The sequence below is a fragment of the Magnolia sinica genome, chromosome 10 (genome assembly GCF_029962835.1).
Source record: "Magnolia sinica isolate HGM2019 chromosome 10, MsV1, whole genome shotgun sequence".
NCBI lineage: Eukaryota > Viridiplantae > Streptophyta > Magnoliopsida > Magnoliales > Magnoliaceae > Magnolia > Magnolia sinica.
The window spans coordinates 5,155,085-5,178,570 of NC_080582.1; the positions used below are offsets into that span (position 1 = coordinate 5,155,085).

Here is a 23,486-nt window from a genome sequence, read left to right on the forward strand (position 1 = left end):
TCCTATGAATGTTGGGTGCAAATTGATTGAAAATCAGAAGATTATGGCCATGCACCGTTCCTTGCCTGAATCTTGGGCCCAAATCAAAAGAATTCTGAACCATACTGATTCTATCACAAAGTTCAGAGACTTTTGTAGCCACTTGGTACGTGAGGTTAAAATGAATGCAATTCAGCCAGGTTCGGCCAAGGCCTTTGTAGCAGAGACCCATAAGCGAAAAGCTAACAATAAACGGTTCAAAGCTCGCAAGAAGGCGAAGAAGAATAATCAAGAACAGAAGACCACAACACCTCCTCCAAATCTCAAGAAGGGGAATGGAAAGAAGAAGCAGAAAAAGACAAATATAATCTGTTTTGTTGTGAAAATTCCGGCCATTATGCTCGGCAATGTGCCCACAAAAAGACGGTAATTTCTCAGTCACAAGATACTTTGTATGTAGACGTTTGTTCTGAAATCCTTTCCGTTGATACTATATCTAACGAGTGGATTTTGGATTCAGGCGCAACAAAGCACGTGACACTGAGTTGTCGAGGACTCAAGGAATTTCAGCCTGTAGCCAAAGGAAGTTACAAGCTGTACATGGGCAATAATGCTGTTGAAGACGTACTAGGGATTAGCGTTCTCCATCTCCGTACGCGCATAGGGCAAACAATAATCCTTCGTGATACTCTTTTTGCACCGGGGATGCGTCGAAATTTAATTTCTGTTTCTAGGTTATTATTTGATGGTTTTGATATTCGATTTTCTGGGACTAGAGTTTCTTTGAAACTGAATAACCTCATCTTTGTATGGGAAAATTTAATTTCAGATTTATTTATTCTAGACGTAGACTGTGATAATGCCCATCTTGCTTTATCTGCTATGTCGAATAAAAATGTAGTATCTGAATCTCAAAAATGGGCACGCGAGGTTAAGTCACATCGGAAAGGATTGTATGACAAGACTAGTACGTTCTGGTCTGTTAGACTCCTTATCCAAAGTTGATTTGCTATTTTGTGAACATTGTGTGTCCGGGAAGACATCGAAGAAACCATTTCCCAAAGCGGCTAGGTCTAAGGGCATACTAGAGATAATCCATTCAGATATCTGTGGACCCTTTAATGTACATGCCAGAAACGGATGTCAATACTTTGTCACTTTCATTGACGATTACTCGCGCTATGGATATGTGTATCTCATCTCACACAAATCTGAGGTTTTTGATTGTTTTCTTAAATATAAAGCTGAGGTGGAAAATCAGCTTGAGAAAAAGATTAAAACCCTTCGATCTGATAGAGGTGGCGGGTATACATCTGAAACGTTTAAATCATATTGTGAAAACGTTGGAATTGTTCGGCAGTACACAATGGCTTACACTCCACAACAAAACGGTGTTGCAGAGAGAAGGAATAGGACACTATTGGACATGGTTAGATCGATGATGGCACAAGCCAATCTCTCTACCATATTCTGGGGAGACGCACTGTTAACAGCCGTCTACGTCCTTAATAGAGTCCCATCTAAATTCATTCCTAAGACTCCATATGAGATGTAGTCTAGGAGGCCTCCTTCTTTATCCCACCTACGCCCTTGGGGATCATTGGCATATGTTTTGCTACCTACTCAACATAGAGGTAAACTTGATAGTAAAATCATTGAATGCGTGTTCATTAGGTACCCTATGCATTCAAAGGGATACGTTCTAGTTTATGAGGACCATGGACGATGGATTGAGATAGAATCCCGAGACGTGACCTTCGTTGAAGATAGATACCCAAGCCGAATGAAGCAAAAGGTTCCAATAGAACTTTTTGAAATACCCGATGTATCTCAGGAGAGAGGGAGTTCTGCTCCTCAAGATGAAGATGCTCCTATAGTTCACTAGGACAGTGGGAGGACATCTCAGCAGGCTCCTGAGTTATGTCGAAGCGAAAAAAGATTGATTCCTCGAAGATACTTCGATATTGAGGGGCAAACATTCTCTTGCGTTGCAGTTGATGATGATGAACCTGATTCATATCAGGATGCATTATTATCTTCTAACTCGGCCGATTGGGTAAATGCTATGGACGAAGAGATCGCCTCCATGGAGAAGAATAAAGTCTGGGAACTTGTTAATCTGTCTTCCAATCGAAAAGCGATAGGTAATAAATTGGTACTTAAGATTAAAAAAAAAGGCAGATGGTACAGTGGACAAGTATAAAGCACGATTAGTTGCTAAAGGTTTTACACAACAAGAAGGCATTGATTACGAGGAGACATTTTCACCTGTTGGAAAGTTCTCCTCAATCCGTATGATCTTGTCCATTGTTGCAAGTTTAAACTTAGAGTTATATCAGATGGATGTAAAGATCGCATTCTTAAATGGTGACTTGGATGAAGAGATATACATGCAACACTCCATGGGTTATGTGGACAAAAAGCATCCAAAGAAAGTCTGCAAGTTGTTAAAATCTATCTATGGGCTGAAGCAATCTTCAAGACAGTGGTACATGAGTTTCCACTTGGTCATCACCACTTTTGGATTCACGATGAGTGAAGAAGATCATTGTGTATACATAAAACGGTCTGGAAGATCTTATCTGATACTATCTCTATATGTAGACGATATCCTGTTAGCTGGTAATGACATGCAATTGTTAATATTGACTAAATATTGGCTATTTTCGAACTTTGAGATGAAAGACCTCGGTGAAACCAACTTTATTCTTGAAGTAAAAAATCATTAGGGATCGCCCTAAGAAAATTTTAGACTTATCTCAAGCCACCTATATGCAAAAGATCTTACAGCGGTTCAGGATAAAAAAGTTAAAAGTTGTTGAAACCCCTATGGATAAAGTTACTGAGCTAAACAGAAAATTGTGTCCCCATACTGAAGCCGAGAAATTGGCTATGTCCTCAGTACCTTATGCAAGTGCAGTAGGGAACTTAATGTATGTTATGTTTTGCACCAGACCGGATATTAGCTATACAGTTGGCATAGTCAGCTGTTATCAGAGTAACCCGGGACAATCTCATTAGCAAGCCGTCAAACGTATATTCCACTATCTCAGATAAATAAAAGACCTAATGTTGTGTTATGAAGCCACAAGCCTCGAACTCAAAGGATATTCTGATGCTGCTTGGGGTAATGATGTTAACGAGGGAAAGTCTACTTCAGGATATGTCTTCTTACTTGGAGGGAGAGCTATCTCATGGTTGAGTAAGAAACAGACATCCACAACTCTTTCATCTATGGAGGTCGAGTACATTGCATATTGTGCTGCAGTTCAGGAGTGTGTATGGGTTCGCAGATTTCTAATGAGTCTGGATGTTGTACCGAGTGTTCGTCAGCCTATATCGCTGAAGATAGACAATACTTCTGCCATTGACTTGGCTAAGGACCCTAAACACCACCAGAAATCTAAGCACATTGAGATCAAGTATCATTACGTCCGTGATCAAGTGAGAGATAAGAAGGTCGTCCTCAGCTACATTCCTACTAAGGAGATGATGGCTGATCCCATAACGAAACCTATAGCTAGAGATCTATTTCAGGTTCACGTCAAGCAGATGGAATTGAGGAAAGCTTGACTAATGTACTTGTTTTGTAGTAACTTTGATCTTTCATTAATGAATATTATATTCCTTTTTTATTCAGTATTGAACACTAATATAACTAGGTATGAAGATCATCAACATTTACCTTGAAATCTTATAGGATTTCTATTTTTTGTCGACAGGCCGGTCACCCACTCGCACGGGTTGACCAACCTTGAATGTACAAGAGAGGTACATTTGGAGCTATGTTTATACATTGAGGTATGAACTTCCCTTTATTGTGAATAATAAAGGATGAGGATATGAGTGAGTCGTATCCGCCTACAATCTTATAAAGATTGAAGATGAGACTGATAAAGTCGAATAACATAATCGCACCATTCCGTTACATGCGAACAATGTTATGGCCTGAAATTAAAGCCAGGTTATGAGGTTATGAGATGAGTCGTACCTTATGTAGAATGACCTGCGTATTGTAGACCCGACATTCACCCAGTATTGTCTACTTTACGACGTGGATTGTAGCTACGTGCTGGGACCTATTACCTACAGATTGCTTTGATTCGATCTAATCATTGCAACGTGCGAGTAGCCAGTCCCGTAGGTGACTCTTTGTGTCCTTAGCTACCCTCTTCTTGTGTATATGAGGATGAGATTGAGTGTTGCTACTTTAGTGTACTATGACGAAGGTCCTTGATTGGCCAGACTCGGTTACGCTAGAAAAGCAGCTTGATTGATTCCAAATTACACATCTGCGTGAGGAAGATCCCGTGACAGCTACACTAAGTTTCTAGAACTATAAATATGCAGTTGAAGACTTATCCGCCGGCAGTATCGAGTTATTTTTATTAGACTTTTGCGAACAGTATTTTTCTTAAAAAGCATATACATATATAAGTATTGCTTTAAATTGGTTTTATTTGAAGTTTGTGAAAAATCAAGTTTTCATAATAACTCGATAAGTTGGATAAGTGCGTATGTTGGCCGAGTACTCCAGGTCAGGAGTTAACTCCATCCGGTGTGGTCATGCGGACTAGGACAGGCATTGCAAAGCTTGGGTTATTGAGTACTAGTCAGGTGGTCACTTAGTACTTAAGCACCTGTGAGAAGATTATGGTGATCCAGCTGGTCCCTCGCCTCTGATTCTTTTGATCGCGATGTTTGGTTTTTTGTTATTAGACAAGTTAGAAGGACAAATCTTTTGTGCCTATCCCACAATGTGATTGAGTGGGGGATGTTGGACGTAGGCCTGTGGGGCCCACAGGTGAGTAATCACTAGTGGGTGGGTCCCATAAGTTTAGGCATCTTCCGGCCTTTCTCCTTTTCTGTTATATTTCAAATTCAAAATTGAATTTGATTTATGATAGGAGATAGGGATAAGACCGGATGATATGGTCTCATCCAAACTCCCCTCCTTTCCTATAAAAAAGCATGCGCTCTCTCTCGCATTAAGAAATATACAAAATACTGAGAGTATACAGAGAGAGAAATATTGTGCACGAGAGTCTGTCCATTCTGGCTTGTCCTTGGGACGATCTAATTCATAAATCGCGATCCGGGGCCACTATATACCGTAGGATCAGAGGTGTGAATAGTTCCATCTGCTCTAGTAGTAGATAGGCGAGCCGTTGGAGCGTCAATCTTCTGCTTTGTAAAGGTTCCAAACATCATGTAGACCGTCAGATCTTGAGGGCTCACCTTTCGCGCTTCCCTTCAAAAACAGTGGTGAATGAATGTCCACAATTAAAAACCTCATAAACCTACTGTAATGCCTATTTTACATACAAACTGTTTTATTGGTTTCTTTTTTTTTTTTTAAATGAATTCACTCTTAATATAACTTTAACAAATTATGTATTTGAAACGTATAAAATCACAAATACTATTCAGCTTACATTGACATCTCAAACAAAATTGGTCCTCTCAAATCCAAAATACCAGCCTACACAATAATAATAATAATAATAATTATTAATATTATTATTATTTTTAAAAACGAACATGATTTCCATTGATGTGGCAAATGTACAAGTTAGATTTATCGGGCAGCTACCAGAAACAAAGACCTGGCGCGCCTATCATATCCTACACTAATTAGTTTAAACTAAAAAACAAATATCAGCTTGACCAAACACTTTTGTTGCACATACGAAGTTTTTAACGGTGGGTATTTAATCAACATTGTTTACTGTAATCTGGTCCACTTGAGATTTGGACCTATCTCATTATTGTGCTTATGCCATAAAATGATTCAATAAAAATGGATGGACGGCCTGGATGTAACACAATCATGGTGGGCCCACATAGCACCGACTGCTACCCCGTCGGTAGCGAATCCGCGTCCCACACCTACTTCCATTCAATCAACATAACTACATAAATTCTTTCACTTTCACGGACAGTAGATCTTGGGCCATGTATGGTTGAATTAAGACACCCCCTCTCCCCTCCACCCTCTACCATCATTTTCTCTCTTAGTCTCTCTTTTTTGGTGATCTGCACTCATCACCCTTCGATCCTCCCCCCCGAGATCCATCCCAGCCGTACGCATATATTTCCCATCTTGCTGACTTGGAGTTCGGTAGGTGAGGTTCATCAGAGACTTTTCGATGGAGAATCAGAGCTTCGGCCGGGCGATGAGCTCTGCGGCCCTCGAGTGCGTGATGACCTACATCGACGATCCCCACGACCGCCACGCAGTTTCTCTGGTATGCCGGAAGTGGTACAACATCGACTCCCTGATGCGAAAGCACATCACAATCGCTCTCTGCTACACAACCACGCCAGCCAGACTCCGGACGCGGTTCCCACACCTCGAGTCTCTGAAATTGAAGGGAAAACCACGGGCCGCAATGTTCAGCTTGGGCCTTACACCTGAGGATTGGGGAGGGTACGTCGAGCCCTGGGTCAATCAGATCTCAGAATCCTTCAATTGCCTCAAATCACTCAATTTGAGGCGGATGATCGTGCGGGATTCTGATCTCAGTGTGCTGGTCCGTTCACATGGGCATATGCTGCAGGAGCTTAAGCTAGATAAGTGTTCTGGGTTCTCGACAGACGGATTATTTCAGGTCACTCGATCTTGCAGATGCCTAAGAACCTTGTTTTTGGAAGAGAGCTCCATTGTTGAGAAAGATGGTGATTGGCTTCATGAACTTGCCGTAAACAACAGTCCTAGAGACTTTGAATTTTTATATGACGGAGCTCAAATTCATCAACATCACAGTAGGAGATATCATCGGCAAGTATTCAAGCATGTCATTTCCTCCAAACTTGCGCCAGGTGGGTCTGAACTACATGGGAAAGAATGAGATGTCTATGTTATTTCCGCGTGCATCTTTAATTAAGAAGCTGGACCTCCAATATACATTGCTTGATACTGAGGATCATTGCCAGCTGATTCAACGATGCCCTAATTTGGAAGTTCTTGAAGTGAGGAATGCGATTGGAGACCGCGGATTAGAAGTTGTTGCTCGCAACTGTAATAAACTTCGGGGGCTTAGGATTGAGAATGGGGACGATGAAGAAGGCGTGGTTTCGCAGAAGGGCTTGGCTATACTTGCAGAAGGCTGTCCGAAGCTGGAATACCTCACCGCCTATGTATCTGATATCACGAATTCTGCCTTGGAATCTATTGGGGCTTTCTGCAAAAACCTCACTGATTTCCGTTTGGTCTTGCTGCACAAGGAAGAAAGTGTAAGGGAGCTACCGCTCGACGACGGGTTCGTGCTCTGTTAATGGGTTGCCGGAGGCCAAGGAGGTTCACGCTCTATCTACAACAACGGTGTCTGACGGACGTCGGTCTTGGTTATATCGGCAAGTACGGAGACAATATCAGGTCGATGCTGTTGGGTTCTGTGGGAGATTCTGATGCCGGGATTCTAGAATTATCTGCCGGATGCCCAAAGCTGCAGAAGCTCGAGATGAGGAGCTGTTGGTTCAGCGAGCGGGCACTGGCACTGGCTGTGATGCAGCTGAAGAGTCTGAAGTACATATGGGTGCAAGGATACAAAGCATCTAAAACAGGCAGTGATCTTTTGGGCATGAATCGTCCTTACTGGAACATAGAATTCATTCCTTCGGGACAATGGGGTAGGCTTGCGGAGCAGCCAGCTCAGATACTTGCTTACTATTCCCTTGCGGGTCCAAGAATGGATTACCCTGAAACGGTCGTTTCTCTTTATACCCATCGTTCTTAGGTGCATGACTCTGCATATTCTCTCTCTCGCTCTCTGCACAGATACCTGTTGGGTCTAAAATCCAGCTTCCTGCTGACGTGTGGCTGCAGCCACCATGAAACAAAAATCAGCAACTTTTGGAAGAAGAAGAAGAGAGAACAGCAACTGTCTTTTTTGGAATGAGAAAATCGTATTACACTGCTGCCTATTTATAGGCTTTCTTATTGTGTGAAATTACTAAACTATCCCTGTCTAGATTCATCCTAGGGGTAGCTAAATAAAGAAGAAATAATCCAGAGAAATCTAGAAAGAAATCTACATAACTAGCAATCTAATCTTAGAAGAAAAAAAAATCTAATCTAACAGCTTGCTGCACACGGTTTTTGGATTTGCAAATATCACCGTATCTAACACTCCCCTTCAAACCAAAACCGGCTTCATTCCAAGCATTGATCTAAGTCTCCTGAATGTGTCAGTTGGCAATGCTTTGGTGAAGATATCTGCCACTTGCTCAGTGGTGTGACAGTATTCCAGCTTTACCAATTTCTGCTTTACTTGATCTCTAAGAAAGTGATATCTTGTGTCGATGTGCTTGCTCCTTCCATGCTGAACTGGATTTTTGGCAAGTTCGATTGCCGACTTGTTGTCCACATATATAACAGTGGATTCCTCCTGTAGATGCTTCAGCTCCTTTAGCAGATTCCTTAGCCAGATCGCCTCACATACAGTGGATGAAGCTGCTACGTACTCAGCTTCACATGTGGACAGGGCGACCACACTCTGCTTCTTTGAATTCCATGTAAATGCTGTCGACCCAAGATAGAAAGCATAGCCTGTGGTACTTTTTCTTTCATCTTGGTCACCACCCCAATCACTATCAGAGTATCCATACAACATCGCTTCATCATCGTATGGATAAAAGAGACCGAATTCAATAGTCCCTTTGATATACCTCAGTACTCGTTTTGCAGCTAGCCAGTGTGACTCTTTTGGGGCTTCCATATACCGGCTTAGAAGCCCAACACTGTAGACTATATCTGGCCTAGTGATTGTGAGGTACCTTAAGCTTCCGATTAGGCTCTTAAATAGGGTTGAGTCGACGTTTCTTCCTTCTCCATCTCTTGTGAGCTTCAGGCCTGTTGTTACAGGTGTATTTACGGCTTTACAATCGACCATCTGAAACTTCTCAAGAAGTTCCTTTGTGTACTTCTTCTGGGATATGTAAATGCCGTCGACTTGTTGCTTCACTTCAATGCCCAAGAAGAAAGACATCAATCCACCATCAGTCATCTCAAACTCTTTGAACATAGCCTGCTTGAATTCTTCAAACATCGTCTGGCTGTTCCCAGTGAACAGCAGATCATCAACATATAAACAAGCGATAAGGATATCACCACGGGCATTCTTCTTTGTGTAGACTGCATGCTCATACGGACATTTGACGAAGCCATTCTCTTGAAGATAACCGTCAATCCGTGCATTCCAAGCACGGGGAGCTTGCTTCAACCCATATAGGGCTTTCTTCAGCCGATACACCTTGTGTTCCTCCCCTTGCATGACAAAGCCTTCAGGCTGGTCAACGTATACTTCTTCTTCGAGTACCCCATTTAGGAATGCAGATTTCACATCCAGTTGGTAGATCATCCAACTGTGATGAGCTGCAAGGGAGATAATCATTCTTACAGTGTCAAGGCGAGCAACTGGGGCGAAAACTTCTTCATAGTCTACCCCATATTTCTGTTTGTAGCCTTTTGCTACGAGCCTTGCCTTATATCGTTCGATCTTACCATCAGCATTCCGCTTGATTTTGTACACCCATTTGAGACCAATGGTCTTCTGGCTTTTCGGGAGTGAGGTCAACTCCCATGTTTGATTCTTCTCGATGGCATGAATCTCTTCTTCCATAGCCTTTCTCCAACATTCTTCATTCACAGCCTCCTCGAATGTGAGAGGCTCGTGGTCCGCATACAGGTAGAGTAAATTCACTTCCTCAGTTTCAGCATAGATGTTGTTGAGGCTTTTCATTTTAATGGGAGCCAAGGGTGAAGGAGAATCGGATGAAGATGTGCTGAATGAATTCTGATTTGATGAAGTACTTCCAGGAGAGATGGAGCGTACTCCTGGACTTCTATGATCCGAAGGGGGTGATGTGGGTGTCTGCTCTTGCTTCTCATGTCTCTCTTCCTCATATTCTTCGACCTCGACTTGCTTTTCTTTGGCTAAGTTTTCCTCGTTCCATTTCCATGCTTCTTCCTCACAAAATACCACATCTCTACTCACCACCAACTTATTGGTTAATGGGTTGTAGAGCTTGTATGCCTTTGACTCTTCACTGTAGCCGATGAAGATACACTTCTCGCCACGATCATCAAGCTTTTTCCTTCTTGCTTCTGGAACTTGAGCGTAGGCAACACACCCATAGATCTTAAGGTGTGCCACGCTCGGCTTGTATCCACTCCATGCTTCTTGCGGTGTCTGGAATCTGACACTCTTAGTCGGACACCTATTGAGCAGATAGGCAGTACATGCAACTGCCTCTGCCCAGAAATTCTTTGGCAGACTTTTCTCCTTCAGCATGGTCCTCGTCATATCGAGGATGGTGCGGTTCTTCCGTTCCGCAATTCCATTTTGTTGTGGCGTGTACGCTGCAGTATGTTGTTGCTTAATGCCATGTTCCCTGCAATATTCTCGAAAAACATTTGAGGTGTACTCCCCACCTCTGTCAGATCGAAGAGTTTTGATTTTAAGACCACTTTCTTTTTCAACAAGGGCCTTAAAATTTTTAAAAATAGTAAAAGCAGCAGACTTCTCTTTGATTACATACACCCATAATTTTCTACTGAAATCGTCAATGAAGGTAATAAAGTATTTATTACCTCCAAGAGAGATTGGATCTAATGGTCCACAGATGTCAGTGTGAACCAACTGCAACGGTTCTCTTGCTCTTCAGGATACTCCACTCGGAAAGGAGTTCCTTTGTTATTTTCCAAGTGTGCACGCCTCACACACATGTTCTGGAGCTTCAATAGTAGGCAAACCATGCACCATGCTTGATGAGGACAGAAGTTTCAGGCCACTGAAATTTAGATGGCCAAAGCGAAGATGCCACATCCAGGAATCATTCTTTGCTTTTCCATAAAAACACTTCTCAAGCATTGTGTTTATATGGAGAGGAAACATACGGTTCTTTGCCATCTGGACTTGTACAATCAAACGTCCATGCATATCTCTAATTGAAAGAGAAGAGTTCTCCATGAGTATGACATACCTTTTTTCGAGGAGTTGTCCGAGACTCAGTATGTTACTTTTCATGTTAGGCACATAGTACACATTGGAGATATAGTTTGGAACACCATTCTTCTGAAAGATTTGGATTTTACCTTTACCTTTCACAGGTGTTTTTGATGAGTCTCCAAACGTTACATCGCCATGAACTCCTTCTGTGAGTTCCACAAAGAGTTTCTTGTCACCGCACATGTGATTACTTGCACCCGTGTCGAGATACCATACATCATGCTGATCACTACCTTTCTCTTGTGCAAGGAGAAGTGTGGAGCTTTCTTGTTCGTGGCTTGATGCTTCGGCATAGTTGGATAGCTCGTCTTGAGTCACCGGCTTGCTCCAGCAATCAGATGCATAGTGGCCAAGCTTGTTGCAATTGTAGCATTGGATGTTCTTTGTACTTCCTCGTCCATGCATAGATCTACCTCTACCATTTCCTCTTCCACGGAAATTGGTATTTTTCTGCTGGTTTTGGCTATGGCTTTGTTGGTATCCGCGCCCTCTGCCTCTTGCGCGATTGTTAGCAAAACGTCCACCACGTTGTGAACTTCCACGTCCACCATTGTTATTATTCAGAGTCAATCTTGACTCTAAAGCTTGTTCCATCGGCATGGAACTGACATTCTTCTGCATTCGTTGCTCATGAACTTGCAACGATCCCATCAACTCCTCAATGGAGAGTTTCTCAATATCTTTTGATTCTTCGATCGCTACAACCACATGCTCAAACTTGGTTGTGAGGGATCGAAGTATCTTTTCAATAACTCGGACATCTTCAATCTTTTCACCATTTCTTTTCAAATTATTGACAATTACAAGCAAACGTGAAAAATAATCAGTAATATTCTTACCTTCCTTCATGTGAGTTGCTTCAAACTCGGCTCTTAATGTTTGAAGGCGAATCTGCTTCATTCGATCTACACTCTTGAAGATGGTGGCAAGGGCATCCCATGCTTGCTTGCTTGATATTGTTTCGGTAATCTTTTCAAAGGTGGATTCATCCAACCCTTGATAGAGGAGAAACAAAGCTTTATTGTCTCTCTTCCTCTGATTTTTTAGAGCGATCTTTTCTTCATTGGTGAAGACGGCTTCTTCTTCCATAGTGGGTTCTTCATACCCATCCGTGATGATTTCCCATAATTCTTGCGACCCGAACAATGCCTTCATTTGGATGCACCATTTTTCATAGTTGTCCTTTGACAACTTAGGAACCTGCGGCTGGATTGTGCTAGCTATCTTTTCTATATATTTTTTTAAAAACGGCTAATTTTTTTAAAAAGGAATATAGATGAAAGAAAAAAATCTGAATATTTTTTAAACAGATTTTTTTGGGCTAAAATCTGATTTTTTTTAAAATCTGATTTTTTTTGCTGCAATCTGATTTTTTTTGAAAAAACAGATTTTTTCCAATCTGATTTTTTTGAAAAAACAGATTTTTTTTTTGCTGCAATCTGATTTTTTTTGAAAAATCAGATTTTTGCTGGAAACTTTTTCTAAAAAAATGGGACCTGTGGGTTATGGGCCCACCACAACTAACGTTTCAAACAAAACCTAAATAGTAGGCTTGATAGATTTTACAAGCAAAAAATCTGGACGTTTCAAACACAATCTGGACAGAAAAAACAAAGATGAAGAAGGAATGCAGTTCAGCCTCCTCACGGCTGATTTGTTGTTGGGTATTTGCAGACCCAAAACTGGTAGTGCAAGACCTACTTTTTTCTGATGAGGCCCAAGGATCAGTCGCTTTGATACCACTTTGTTGGGTCAAAACCCAGCTTCCTGCTGACGTGTGGCTGCAGCCACCATGAAACAAAAATCAGCAACTTTTGGAAGAAGAAGAAGAGAGAACAGCAACTGTCTTTTTTTGGAATGAGAAAATCGTATTACACTGCTGCCTATTTATAGGCTTTCTTATTGTGTGAAATTACTAAACTATCCCTGTCTAGATTCATCCTAGGGGTAGCTAAATAAAGAAGAAATAATCCAGAGAAATCTAGAAAGAAATCTACATAACTAGCAATCTAATCTTAGAAGAAAAAAAAATCTAATCTAACAGCTTGCTGCACACGGTTTTTGGATTTGCAAATATCACCGTATCTAACAATACCGGGAATCATTGCAGGGACTGCCTGGATCGGATTTGTTGCTGTTCTAGCTTGACATTTTCTGTCTCTGAATTGTTGTTATAGATGTAGCTTTGGAACTTTTCACAACGTTTCTACTTGAAGAACAGTCTATTAATAAGAAAAGAAAAAGGAAAAAAAAAAAGAGGAAGTAAAAACCGATTATATGATGGGTTTCACAGTAGATGGGATATATATATATATATATATATATATATATATATATATATATATATATATATATATATATATATATATATATATATATATATATATATATATATATATATATAAACTACCGCACATGCAACACATGCATACATAGATATAACCGAAAAAAAAAGTTTTATCAGAAACGGGTACGTATCGCCCTTGTGTAACGGTATCAGCCGATAAACGATACGGATGTATTGGCCCTCACTTATTGTGATCCTGATGAGGGATACTTAAACAACTGTTAGATTGAGATACTTCTACCTTTGAATGTTAACTCATTTCCTTTAAAATGAATCTTTCTTGAACATTGCTTAATGTGCTGATAAAAAATTTAAATCTTCAAATATATATTAAAATCTTTCAAGGAACAATATCTGTTCAGGTCGGGCAGGAAGAACCTATGAAAGCAAAGTAATTACACGCATGCACAATTTTTTTGCTAGGAAATTTAAATAGTGTACCCCCTTTAACAGAAGGCTCAGATCTTGCAAGGGCATGAGAGTGGAAAGGGTAGAGCCCCACTTGCTTTTGCAAGGACGCGGATTGCATCCTACCCCTGCCCTGACGGTAATCCATCCGGGCAGGGCTCTGTGGGGCCCAACGTGATGTAAGTGTTTTATCCACGACGTTCATCGTTTTTATCAGATCATTTGAAGATATGATTCAAAAAATGAGGCAGGTGAAAGGCTTAAGTGGACCACAAAGTAAGAATTGAACGTCCACCATTAAAAACGTATTGTGAGCTGGAGAAGTTTCGGATCAAGCTGATATTTGTGTCTTCACTTCATCCACGTCTACATGACCTTATGAATAGGTTGGATGGTAAAAAAAACATCACGGTGGCCCTTAGAAAGGTTTCAACAGTGGGTGTCATTATCACTACAACTTCCTTAGGTGTGGTCCACTGGAGTTGTGGACCTACCTCATTTTTAGGATAATACCTTAAAATGATCTGAGAAAAGCGATGAACGACGTGGATAAAACACTTACATCACGGTGGACCCCACATAGCCCTACTCGGACAGATTACTGTCTAGGCAGGGGTAGGACGCAATCTGCGTCCCTTTTGCAAGGGCCTATTTGATTTTCCATGATACATGTAAATCTTGTTTAATACCATGTTTGAAAACGTGGGAGTAATTCCACCTCGAAAAATCAATACAAAAGTGTTTGACTTAAATTTGCAGACCCCACCATAATGTATATGATATATTTGCACCGTCCATCTATTTTATTAGAACATTTTAGGGCATGAGCTGAAAAATGAGATAGATCCAACACTCAAATGGCCCACATAAAAGGAAACAGTAGCCTTAATTCATCCATAGTTGAAAGTTGTTTCCTTCACCGGGCTCACATTTATGTTTTTTTATCATCTAACCCATTCATAGGGTCATACAGACATGGATAAGAGGAAAACAAAAATATCAGCTTGATTCTAAACTTTTAAGGGCTCCAAAAAGTTTTTAATGGTAGGCGTTCAATTCTCGTTGTTTCCTGTAGTGTGGTCCACTTGAGCTTTGGATCTGCCTCATTTTTGTGGTCATGCCCTAAACTCAGCTGGCATAACAAATGAGTAGTGTGGATAAGTCACATACATCATGATGGCTCCACATTGATTTTGTAAATTTCTTAATTTAAGTATTAAAAATGTAAAAAGATGTATTAATTATCTAGGTAAATAATTATTACCCATTTACATGGTAATTACAGTTGAGCCGAAAAATCAAATAGGCCAAGTGGATGTTTTACGATTTTTTTTTACCGAAAAGAGAGTGTTTCACAATACGATTCTTGTGCAGAACAGGCCAAGCCAACTTAGCCATTATAAAATGAAAGAAAAAGAAAATGGATAGATTCCATCCAGTATTTCTTAAATTGCAGGCCACCTGTCTAATGAGTGGAGTAGGGGTGGCAATGGGCCGGATCCCATCATGGGACTAGTACAAAATGGCCATGTGAGAGACCAGAAAAAAATTGAAGGTGCCAGCTCGAAAATTGATAAAATCCGAATTCCCACTTGATTGCCTAATATATACATTGGTCAAGTGGGCTACACATGCTCAAAGAAACATACACTTAGAAGAACAGATGAATCGTCTACATGAAGATGCATGATTTGCCTAATAAATGATTGGAATGCATATTTCTACTATACAAGACATATACAAACCAAGTCGGGTGGTCTGGGCTACAATGACATGAAGCACCACTTCAAAAAAGGTCAGACCATCCGTTTTGTTGTCGCCAATTCAATCAAATTGATCAATCACGCATGTGATCAAGGGTTTAGATTGGACTTTTGTGTTGGTAAAATGCGCAGGGAAGCTAGAGTCTCCTTGACTTAAAGTTTGACTAAACCGCAGATGTCTCCCACGTTGAGCTAAACAAATTGGAGGTTGGGATCAAAGTTCCATAGTCTTTTCAAACACCGATGTTGTGGTTCCATTCAAGTGATTTGTAAAAGTGTAGGGTTAACCTTTCAGATTGAGTTCTTTTTACCTTATGATAATAGACATGAATCTACGAACTTAATGACTTATTATTTCACGAGCACCCTAAGTTTAGTATACTTCTCAAAGGAATACTAATACGCATACGAATTAAAGAAAAGTAAAATATTACCGATTTTGTTAATATTTAGAAATAATGCTCATTACAACTAACAAGTTGCGAGACAACCAAATGAATAAACAAAAGAAAAATAATAAATACAAGAATCCCCTATCGAAATAGACGATCGAAGTGGGCGTGATTAGCTAAATGACAACTTAGATAATCATTGTTAATGTAAAAATCTGGTTCACCCTTCGCCAAGCTCCGAGCACTTGAACCTAGCCCTATGTGCCTGCACAAGAGAAAGACAAAGGAGACCCTGGCTAGAGCAGGGGACCCTCCGATGCCAAAGTCGGGCTAGGAATCTGAGTCTAAGTAATGTTCCTGGGGTTCAGTGTGTGAATTATCGCGTACCTGTAGCAATAGGGTGTTGATGTATTTATACCTGACTGTTGGATGGTCTGAGTCCGTTAATCTTGGCACGATTCCCTCAATCAGTAGGATTTTCGGATCGTGAGAATATCGTATGCAATTCAAGGATCGTGTAGGATCTTATGCACATCATGCGTATCTGCGAGAGAAATAATCGGCCACGTCCACTTACGGTAGTTTCAAAGCTTAGGTCATGGAACGCCCACCTCGAAGTATGGCCTCGGCTCGGACTTTCTGGCAGATAAGGTTTCAACCAGTAACAAGCCTTCGTCGAAGTGTCCGCACTTACAGTCTGAGCCGATCTAGTAGTCATCCGTCCGATTAGATCAGTATGACGTTAGCCCTCGAGATTATAAGGGGCTCGAATCTTCCCATAACAGAAGCCCCCTACTCTTCGAGGTCGGTTACGAACTCGGAGATTAAGCATGCGGAAGATCGACCGCCTCGGTCGCTGAACCGTCCATATGTGCCGATATTATCCTGTTTTCAAAATTTTGAAGCGACGCACCCTCAGGGTTTCCCGCCCACGGACCAATATTCAGCTGTCGCGTGGCGACGGTTAAGATTTCAAATCGTCGTCTGCCTATGGCTTATTGCCACGTATACCCTGATCAGTGTTTCGGACGGAGCTTTCATTGCTTGGGCGTCGTTTCGTTTATCCAGGCGTCAGGGGCGTACTGCTCGACAGATCCTGAGCCAACAGTGTGCGGCCACGTACGCTCCGAAATCGGCCCGCGATGATTCGGCTACGGCCATCATTGCTTGTCATTAATGCAGAGATCTGGCAAGGTCTATATAAGCCTCATTTGGAGATCTCTGCTCTTCTTCTACGCTGTGTTTTGAGTTATTACTGGAGGAGGCGATTTCCGGCGAGGGCGATTCCGACCGTTCAAGGTTTTCCGACAGGCGATTCCGACCGATCAGGCATTTCGGCAAAAGCGATTCCCGGTGATCGTCCGGTGAGTCTCCTTGTGCTTCTTTGCATACTTTCCTTTTAAGATGTCATCCGACCTGGAGACCATTCGGGATTACGACAACGATTCCGAGTCGGGGAGTTCTGACGCCAGGAGAGGGGCTTCTGAAGGTCCCTACGAAGTCGTACCCTTATTCCCTCCGCCCCAAAGACAAAAAGAAGTAGGGGCTCAGACTCGAAGGGTCGTTAAGAAGACTGCTCGAGCCCGCAGGGTTACAACTACCGAGGCCGCGGGGATGCAGCAAGTGGACGAGCCTCGGAGGTAGTCCCATGACGTTCCGTTCTCTCTGAGTCTCAGATGGAATGGATCCGCTCGGAGTTTCAAATCCCCGACTCCGTCCAGATAAGAGCCCCTGGGCCCTTAGACACCGCTGGTGTGCCTGCTGAGGGAGAGGTCGCCATTTTCCTCTATGCCCTGCAATGCGGGCTCCGACTTCCTCTGCACCCCTTCATCCGAGCCGTGACAGCCTACCTCGGCCTAGCTCCCGGACAATTCACCCCCAATGCTTGGAGAGTGATGATTTCTTCTTACATTATCTGGCGTCAAGTTGGGAACCCAGAGCTGACCCCTGAGGAGTTGATAAGTTTGTACCTTTGCAGATTTTCCAAGGGGCACACCTCTCCTTGATTCGGCCCAAAAGAATCGCATAGCTAAGGCCAGGGCACGATCGAGAGAGCTCCGTTCCTGGTCGGACCTGATCACCGCCACCAACCTTCATTGGTACGGGCTATGCAAGTCTCAACCTCTTCCAACGTCTTTTAGTAAGTTTTTTTTTTTTTTTTTTTTTTTTTTTTTACAGGGATTGAACTCTCAAACCTGATTATCTGACCCATTGCTTTTGACAGGTATAGCCGAGACATCTGGTTCTTGGAGGAGGAAAACTTCTCCGACGGCTAAAGAAATGTTAAGGGCCGAGCCTCAGGCGAAGACTGCTGCTCGAAAGAGGCAGGCCATTCCTCCCTCTGGCCCTGCTTCCGTTTTTGCAGCTCCGGCTGCTGCTCCAATTCCTGCTGCTACGCCAGTCACAACATCTGCTGGGCCCCAAGTTCTAGTAAACATTGCGCCGACTCCAGCAAATATGACTCCTTCTGTAAGGGCCGTGAATAATTTAATAATATTAATAAATATATATATATATATTATCTTATCTTTATTATTATTTATTTATTTTAAATCTACCTTATCTCCTATCCTATCCAAATGTTTAACTCGTTTAGTTTAAATATACCTCTAAACACTCATCACATCTCTCAAGATAAAAAGAGTTCTAGTCAAACTAAAATATTAACAAAAAGGCTACCTGCGACAACAGGGAAAGGGAGAAAGAAAACTTTGGAGTGCTTACATCGGGTATGTATATAGTCCTCATTCTAGTATTTTTATATATCTAATATAAATTGATTCGGTGAATGCAAAGAACGGTGTGGATTGGTCATACGTTCATTGTATTGGATTATGGGTGGAGGCCCTTTAAAGGTGAGGTGAACCTAAAATTATGTAATTGTAGTTGGTGCGCATCTGATCAAATTAGATTTGGTCTGTATGGATCATATGATCCCTAAGGCCAAAATATACAAAGGCCCTAATATTCAGATCAATCTAACCATCAGATGGGCCACATTAGTTAGACCTAAAAGTGCTTGATAAAGGAATCTTGGATATTTTGCGCAAGTGTTGCTATCACTTGGCGTAGAAGGTCAAGATGGGCCATTGGTGAATGTGTGGTTAGATCCACACCACTCCTCAAATGTATAGAGGTAAAACATGACAAGACCTCAAGAATCTGAATGATCTGACCATCCGATGGACCACCCTGATCAAGTAATTATCATTCAATTTTAAAATCTTATAAAGGAGAAAAAAATATAGAATATAAATTTGAATTATTTAATTATTTTGGATCTAGCCACCTAGGATGTTAATCAAAGGTGGGCCCCACCATGTAATACAAATAAATGAATAATAATACCGTTGATATAATTGATAGGACCCCTGACATTCAAATCAACCTAATTACATTGCAGAGTCAATACTACCAAACTCAGGTGAGTGACCCAACTTGTCTCATAATTCATTAAAATTAAAATAAATCATTGTGATTGTTTGATTTGTTTACTAGTTTGAATATTTTGATATGATAATTGTACGATAAATTTATATGTGAATATTTTAATTGAGACAACTATGCCAAATATGAAAAATATGCATTTACTTACCATCCCTCATTCATTGCATTGCATAATGCATGGTCGATCCTAGGGGCACTCCGTGGAAGAAATGTCGATCCTGGTAGAGCGTTACCAGATGCGGGCTATGCCCAAGCCTACCGAAAGGTGGAAGCCTACCCAACGGGTGGATGTGGGTTGACGACCTCCAACCTAAGCAGATGGACGATCACCCTATCTGATGCATTCATACCCCATTTTACATTCATATCTTTGTACATGTATTTTTACATTATTTTAATTATTATGATTATAAACCATGCTGGGTTATATCACTAAGCCTAGCCAGCTTATATTTTTTATTGATGGAAAAACCATACAGATGAGTCATTAGCAGATGACGTGGCGCAAGAACCGGAAGGATCTACTGTACCTGAACACGACCCACCTGAAACATGGCCATACTTATCTGAGGATGAAGTGGCCGCATTAGAAAATTTTTGATTATATGTTTTATTTTGTTAGCACAACTTAATTAACGAATAATGCATACTGGTATTTATTTTGAGACTTTAAGGAATTATTTAGCTTTATTTCTTTGGATCAATATTAGCATGGAATAAATATCATTATAGTATAATGGTATAATAAATGAATAATTTTAATATTTATTTTATTTTAAGGATTATCAAGATTTATAAATGTTTAGTTGATTGGTGTTTTGTATTATATATGTGTGATTGAGATTATGGTGGACTTTATATTGAATATAAATATCACATGCGATTAAACTGATTAAAGAATTAAGTTAGTATACTTTGTGTATAAGTTACGAACCAAAACTCGAGTCTGAGGGTGCACACTCTGTACTCGGATTTTGGGGCGTGACAATTTGGTATCAGAGAAAAAAATAATAATAATAATAATTTAACACTGCAAGTGACCTATAAGGTATGAACCCCATACATGCATAATGTATAGGTCCTTGGAATTAGAAACTTACAACTTCCCATTTTAATGCTTTTATATAATGAAATAAAAAAATTATATATATATAATTTATAATTCATTTATTATTATATGAAGTGAAAATTTAACTTATTTATATAATTATATTCATTGGAGACGTAAATCTGGACCTTTGAACAAATTTTAAAGTAATTTAAGTTGTAATGTACTGCTGGACAGCAATGGACAACAGAAATTACTTATCTTTAAAAAAATGTAACTAAATAAATACAACTCCGATTAAGCTGATTCAAAAGCCTAATCGTAGATATAGAAGTCTAAATTCAATAAAAAAATAATTGAATAATTTAAATATGACATATACTATACTGATTTTAGGAATTAGTGCAGACTAGTTATAAATCATCTAAATCTGAACAAGTCTGATTGCAGCAATTTTTGAAAATTTTGTAGTTGTCTGATTGAGCTGAAATTTTGTAAAAGTGTTGTATGTTCATGTAAAAACTTTCAAAAAAATTTTGAGATATATTTGAAAATTTTAACCATATAAACCAATGATTGGAATAGTAGCCACAGATAGTGGATTGGTTTGTTTATAATGTAGCACTACTAACTTGATGATTTGTAGAATTTTTCTTTGTTAATAATGCTGAGGTATTTTTATAATATTTAATATAAATTAGAGAATCTATAAAGTTTACTGAATTATTAATAATTTATCTTATAGGAGTTATGGCCCCTAAGAAGACACGTAGTATTCGTGATTTAATACCATCCGTAAGCGCACCTCTCCCAGATACTCCCTTACCAAATCCTCCTATTCCCGAAGAATCTGGAATAGCTCTTAATGAGCAAGACGAGAATGAAGTCAATGAAGCAGGGCAAGCTCCTTCATCGCCTCCTCCTCCAGTTAATATGGCAGATGTTGGACCTAGTACGCAACTCCCGTTATCCCCAACCACTATTCGAACTAACCTCGCAGGACCGAATGTTCAGCCGTTCATTGCTGCCTTTGGGTTGGTAGCACAAATGGCAGGAATGCTAAAACAACAACAGGAACAGTTCGCCGTTCAGTGGGACACGTTAGCCACCTTAAATTAGACACCCCAACATCAACGGAACACATCTTCACTAAGGTTTGATCAGCCTCGTGAGGTAGATTTTCTTGAAAGGTTTACAAAGTTACGACCACCAGTATTCAAGGGTACATCTGACCCATCAATAGCAGAAGATTGGTTGAAGTAGATTGAGAAAGTACTAGAAGCCATGAACTGCCCTGCTGATCAGAAAGTTAGACTGGTGTCCTTTATTCTTCAGGGCGAAGCCGATGTATGGTGGAGAGCTGCAAAGAGAATGGTTCCAGCTAATCATGTGTGGACCTGGAATGAATTTTAGAAAAAATTCCGTGAGAAACATTTTCCTAAAGCGTACTGTATCCAAAAAATGCTGAAATTTTCAAAGCTAGAACAGGGTTCCATGTCGGTAGCCCGGTATGAAGCAAAATTTATTGAATTAACAGGTTATGTGCCAAAAGTAATGGAAGATGAAGATTATAAGATTACAAAATTTGAAGAAGGGTTAAGACATAATATCAGAACAAAATTTTGTTGTGTGGATGTGAAGAAATACTCAGAAGTAGTCGATAAGGCCTTACGAGCAGAACAAGATACAGAGCGGTTTCTCAAATCTCGTGTACAGTTAAAAGAAATAGGACAAAGAAATAGGCTGACACTTACACAACACCAACCACCAGAGAAGAAACCCAGAATGAAAATTCAATCATCAACATCGAGAACCCAAGAGCGATATTTTTCAGGAAATTGTGCGTACTGTGGTAAGTATGGTTACATGGCTCAGGTGTGCAGAACTAAGATGAGAGATATGGGTATAACGCCTCTTCAACAGATACCACCGCGATTGCAACTTCCTGCATCATCTCAACCAACAAGTCAGACATCATAAGCATCACATACCCAACCGCCTCGACCATAGCAGAATCAACAAAATCGACCATCTCCATCAATTCCTCAAGGCCAAGGGAATCATCCCAACAGGCAACAGCCACCACGTGCACGGGTTCATTCCATCTTATCTAAGGAGAATTTAAAAGAAAATAATAACGTTGTGGAAGGTATGATCGAAACGTATGGTACTTCGATTTTTGTATTATTTGATTCTGGGGCTACTTTATCTTTTATTTCATCGTCGTTAGTATCTCAGTTAAGATTGAAGTCAGAAATCCTAGATAAGCAAATTTTGGTAGAATCCCCCATCGGCAAGTCAATTATTTTGGACAAAATATGTAAATCTACTCCCCTTATGATAGGCGATATTCCTATATTAGCTAATTTAATAGAAATGAGTATGGCTAGATACGATGTTATTCTCAGAATGGATTGGCTTACTCGAAATCATGCGACGTTGGATTGTTATGTAAAGACAGTTACCTTTGCAGCACCAGGAAGGGAACCAATTATGATTCAGGGGAAGAAGAAGAAGAATGAGAAGATCGAGCGTGTTATGACATTGATTGGTAATGAGAAACAAGAAAAAACAGTGGATTTGATTCCAGTTGTGCAGGAATATCCTGAAGTTTTTCAAGATATACCAGGACTACCACCTCGGCGAGAAGTGGATTTTGGTATCAATCTCTTACCAGGATCGGCACCAATATCTATGTCTCCATATCGAATGGCGCCTATTGAATTGAAGGAGCTGAAGGAGCAGCTGGAAGATTTGAGGTCCCGAGGATTTATTCGACCAAGTACTTCTCCTTGGGGTGCGCTAGTACTTTTTGTAAATAAAAAGGATGGCACTCGACGGTTGTGTATTGATTATCGTCGCTTAAATCAGATGACGATTAAAAACAAGTACCCATTACCCCGTATAGATGATTTGTTTGATCAGTTGAAAGGAGCTCGATATTTTTCTAAGATCGATTTGAGATCAGGTTACCACCAATTACGTGTTAAAGAAGAGGATATCTGTAAAACTGCTTTCAGAACACGTTATGGTCATTATGAATTCTTGGTCATGCCGTTCGGGTTGACCAATGCACCTGCAGTATTTATG

General features: G+C 40.5%; 1 pseudogene; it reads left to right on the plus strand.

Moving 5' to 3' along the window:
• Window positions 1-6,011: 6,011 nt before the first annotated feature.
• Window positions 6,012-7,752, plus strand: LOC131257329 (coronatine-insensitive protein homolog 1b-like; annotated as a pseudogene).
• The last annotated feature ends 15,734 nt before the right edge of the window (window positions 7,753-23,486 follow it).